Here is a 5,679-nt window from a genome sequence, read left to right on the forward strand (position 1 = left end):
AAATTCCAGACTCACTTCCTCTGAGCGTCAACGACGGCTGACCCTGAATCTCTGCCTTTACTGTGGTGCTCCTGGGCATGTTATCTCTGCATGCCCCACTCGTCCACCTCGTCCCATGGTGAGTGCCATTATTCCTTCTATTAAGAAAATGAAACCACTCACCACTATTGTCAACCTTACTGCTGCTGATGTCTCCATTCCAGTGGTGGCGCTCCTCAACTCAGCTGGCAACTTCATCTCCGGCGCCCTCTGCCGGCAACTCCAGCTCAAGACCTTGCCTTATCCGACTGTCACCTAGATCAGCTCCATAACTGGCAAACCCCTCAGTCGTAGACATGTCCGCCGAGTAGTGGGTCCCATCAAACTATGAGTTGGAATTCTACATCTTGAGGAGATACATCTGCTGGTTCTTAGGGCGTTCTTGGCTGGAGCAGCATAATCCCACCATCTCATGGAAAACCGGCGAAATCCTGAAGTGGGGCGAAACTTGTTTCTCACACTGTTTCTCTGAACTGCCCATTCCTCGAGTTCCAGACAAAGATCTCTCCATCTGCACCGCCTCCATCGAGAGCCCAGTGGAGAAGCGCTCCATTGACATTCCAGAATGTTACGCCCCTTTCAGTGATGTCTTCTGCCCTCGGAGAGCTTCCAAGCTGCCTCCACACCGGCCATGGGACTGTGCCATCGATCTGCTTCCGGGTGAACTAGTGCCTAAAGGAAAGATCTACCCACTATCCATCCCAGAGGAGAAGGCCATGGAGGAATACATCAAAGAGGCCCTTGCTCAAGGTTACATCCGCCCGTCTACTTCCCCTGCTGCTTCGAGTTTCTTCTTTGTGGCAAAAAAGGATGGAGGCTTGAGGCCTTGCATTGACTACCGCTCTCTCAACAAAATCACAGTTAAATTCCGTTATCCCCTTCCTCTCGTCCCAGCGGCCCTGGAACATCTCCGTGGTGCCACTGTGTTTACTTAGTTGAACCTCCGCAGCGCGTATAACCTCATCCGGATACGCGAGGGGGACGAGTGGAAGATTGCCTTCATCACACCTATCGGACACTATGAATATCTCGTTATGCCGTACGGCCTGGTCAACGCCCCCTCCGTATTCCAGGATTTCATCCATGAGGTGCTCCGGGAGTTCCTTCACAAGTTTGTTCTGGTTTACATCGACGACATACTCATCTACTCCCAGAGCCTGGACGAACATGGCCAACACGTTGCGGAGGTCCTCACACGTCAGTAACTGTAGTAATTGTAGTGTATGTGTCACAGACACGTCAGGCTCCATCATCCACCAATCACAGCGCACTCAATCACAGGAATACTGATCACCGCCACCTGCACGTCATCAACCACCTCATCAACACCACTACAAAGAGCACTCACACACACCACTCCATGTATGGTCTCGTTTGCACAAACTCACGTGTATGCTTACCTTAAGGCAGTGTTTCTCAACTCAAGTCCTCGGGACCCACTGCTCTGCACATTTTGTTTGTCTCTCTTATCTGACACACTCAGTTCAGTTCATGCAGTCTCTCCTAACAAGCTGATGATCTAAATCAGGTGTGTTAAATAAGGGATACATACAAAATGTGCAGAGCAGTGGGTCCCGAGGACTGGAGTTGAGAAACACTGCCTTAAAGACTCCCCGTTCTCTACTTACCTGTCTCCAGTGTGTCCAGTTCTCCTCGTGTGATCCAGCATCTATGTGTGAGTGCTACTTTGTCTCCAGTGATCTCCAGTTCCAGCGATTCCAAAGACTCAAGTATCTACAACCAGAAAGGACTGTAACTATTATCATCCTTTACAAACATCATCACCATATCACGATTCACCTGTCTGCACTTCTGAATACTCATACTGGTTTCAGTAAAGACAACTTACCCGTGATTCTCTGTGTCCAACCCCTCTGTAACGTAACAGTATGATGAGTACATGAAAATGCAGTAAGAATGAATAATTACATTTTGAAGTGTAAGCAATGTGGCTTCACAGGCTTCCTTTTGTAATCAGTTACTTTCAGTATAAATAGTAGGAGTAATTTCATTTCTAAAGGCTTTGAAGAATGTTGCCGCACTGGTTGTTCTTTCTTACAAGGAAAGATGCAAGGAGGTTCAGGTCAAATCACCAAAATTGTTCTTATTGTATAATAATAAGGTGGAGAACCTTATTATGCACCAAACAAATAAACGTGAGATTATTTGTTATTAACTAACATCAGCTATATTACATCTAATGGGAATTAGGAAATTATATACTGATAATATACAACAATGCCAAGGTCTCTGGAAAGAGGTTTGGTTAAGTGATATTTACGTTCCACGTGGTTGAGTCCGATGACAGTTACGTCTTCCACTGGTTGTTCTGGGTGACAATGCAGTGGGGAGAGGAGCCAGAATCTGTTTCAACAGTCTTGAAAGCGAAGCTCTGTGGGATGCTGATCTCCTGGAGCACCAAAGGGTCCTAAAATCTGGAACACGCAGATATGGCCCTGGCATAGGTGCAGAAGGTCCTTAACAATCTGGAACACGCAGACGAAGGTACCTTGGAGTGAAGGTTTGCTCTTCTGAGCTTAACCTTGTAGCAGATGTTGTTACTGTCTTGCTGGACGGAAACTCTGAACGTAGTGTTTGTTGATGTCTCTTTCCTCACAAGCTGGAGGCTTAGAATGTGGTCGTCTTCTATGTTGCTGCCTCACAAGCTGTAGACTCAGATCATGGGATCTGTTGTTGTCTTTCTGTATGGACCAGAGGCTCAGAACGGTGTTGTGTCTGTTAATGTCTGTCCCCGTGCAGGGCAGACTCAGAACCGTGTATCTGTTGTGTCTTTCCCCTTTGATAGACAGACTCAGAACAGTATATCTCTTAATGTCTCACTCCATACAAAGTTGAGACCCAGAACGTTATATCTGTTATAGTGTTCTAACACAGATTCAGGTAAATTAACAGTGCTGGTTCTATTCGACCTCAGTGCTGCGTTTGACACTGTCGATCACAACATTCTTCTTGACAGGCTGGAAAACTGGGTTGGGCTTTCTGGGATGGTCCTTAAAATGGTTCAGGTCATACTTAGAAGGGAGAGGTTATTATGTGAGTATCAGTGACCATAAGTCTGAGTGGACATCCATGATATGCGGAGTCAGGAATCTTTGTGTGATTTTGGAGTCAGACCTGAGTTTCAGTAGCCATGTAAAGAAAATAAATAAATCAGCGTATTATCATCTCAAAAATATTGCAAGAATTAGATGCTTTGTCTCCAGTCAAGACTTAGAGAAACTTGTTCATACTTTCATCACCAGCCGGGTGGATTATTGTAATGGGCTCCTCACTGGTCTTCCCAAAAAGACCATAAGACAGCTGCAGCTCGTACAGAATGCTGCTGCCAGGATTCTGAGCAGAACCCGAAAACATGAACACATCACACCAGTCCTCAGGTCCTTGCACTGGCTTCCAGTTGCATTTAGAATTGATTTTAAAGTACTGTTACTCGTTTATAAATCACTCAGTGGCCTAGGACCTCAATACATTGCAGATATGCTCATAGAATATAAACCTAACAGATCACTCAGATCATCAGGATCAAGTCATTTAGAAATACCAAGGGTTCACTCAAAGCAAGGAGAGTCTGCTTTTAGCTGTTACGCCAGCCGCAGCTGGAATCAGCTTCCAGAAGACATCAGGTGTGCTCCAACAGTAGCCACATTCAAATCCAGACTCAAAACACATCTTTTTATCTATGCATTTGCTGATTGAGCACTGTGCTATGTCCGAACTGTTTGCACTTTATTTTATACGTATTATCTTTTTATTCTTTTAATTCCTTTTCCTGTTTTTATTTCATTTTTAATGTATTTTATATCTTTTATGTATCATCTTGTTATTCTGACTTTTAATGCATTTTAAATATTGCTGTCTGGTTGAAAGAGCTGGGAGAATTAGGAAGAAAGTGATTAGGTTAAAATTTGGTAAATTTGGATAAGGAGACAAACCATGGGGAAATTTAAGCTGTAGTGCATGGTTAGGATATCTCTGGATTACAGTCAGGACACTTTCCAAAGGGGGAAATTTGAACTGCGTTGCATAGGTAAGATACTGTATCTCCGGAAGGGGGATTAGGGCTGTGTGGTGCAGTTTGAGGTGTCTTGGCAAAAGGGGAGATTGAAACTGTGTTTATCAGTTTGAAGTGCCTTAACAAGTAGCAGTCCTGTTGGATGAGGAAGATCTATTCTGATCCGCTCTGATGAATAGATCCGTTTAGATCCAACTCTGATGGACGACAACAACAACAACAACAACAACAACAACAAACTCCCTTAGACTTCCTAGCTCTTCCATCCAGATAGCAAAATTCTCTGTTTTTACTGTTATTTCTATTCCTTATGTTCTTTTTTTATTATTCTTTTTTTTTATGTAAAGCACTTTGAATTACCGTTGTGTATGAAATGTGCTATACAAATAAAATTGCCTTGCCTTGCCTTGCCTTATGTCTTCCCCCTTTGAAGGGTAGACTCAGAACAAGGAGTGTCTGTTGAAAGAGTACCTTTATCCCTTTCCGATGAGGAGGAGATTGCATTTTGGCGCTTCTCCATTCGAGTGCTGTGATTGGCTGCTGGCATCAGAGGGGACAAATACTGGGTGGCCCACCCTTCTCTCCCCTGTGGAACTCATTTGCATAAAGCACAAAGTTGGAAGTCTTTACAGTGTCTTTAAAGTTTACCAATGCATTTCTCACTTTCCAAACCACCACCAGAATACCTTTGGCAATATTCTAAACAAATAGAGACTGAACATGATGGAAAAAGATTGAATTGTCATGCATTCATTCAATTGTACATTAAAAGCTGAATTTGTATCAGATTTTGCACTACAAATGGCTGTCACTGAGAATACTTATTTCTGTGAATAAGTATGAAATGGATGTGTAGTAGTGCTGTTCACTACTATAGACCAGTGGTTCTCAACTCCAGTGCTCCAGTGTTGTGAGTTTTTTTAAGAAGGTAAAGAGAAACTGAAATTGAAGTGCTGGGTGCATTTAGTGTGAAAGGTACAGTATTTGGACAAGGTTAATCTTACAAAATCCCTGTACTGAAAGAACAACCAGTGCTGCAACATTCTTCAAAGCCTTTAGAATTGAAAGTAAAAAAGCTCATCTCATGCATATTATCATAGAATCACTATGGAAAATAAGTAAAATGATTGCAAAGATAGCAGTAAAAAGAGGATCAGTCTTATCTGATGGTTTTTAGTAAGAACCAATTGTTCATTTGCCCCTGTTGTTCTGGAATCTAACGAAAAGACACAAAACTTGAATATCAAGTTTGACTAAACAAATAAGGAAACACTGTGTTCTCACATCTTATTTTTTTAAGGTGCTAAGCTAGCTGAGGAAGGTTGAAGCAGATTCCACAGAATAAAAACTTTAGCTGTGATTTGTCAGAGCTGCACGCTTACACATATATATCATTTGTGCATAAATTATTTATTAAATATTATAAAGGAGTTGTGTAGCATGCTCCAATAGGAAGGTGTCATATAAGGCAAATCTGCAGGACCGGGCAATTCTATGTGTTCTGTGGTCTGTGAACTGCATGAACGCCAAATGCTCAGTTGGTGTCGGTGCTTTTATTTTTATTTATTTTCATTTTTAGTTTAGTGAATTTAAGTTGTGCTTTAAAA

Source organism: Chanodichthys erythropterus, chromosome 19 (assembly GCF_024489055.1).
Source record: "Chanodichthys erythropterus isolate Z2021 chromosome 19, ASM2448905v1, whole genome shotgun sequence".
Lineage (NCBI taxonomy): Eukaryota > Metazoa > Chordata > Actinopteri > Cypriniformes > Xenocyprididae > Chanodichthys > Chanodichthys erythropterus.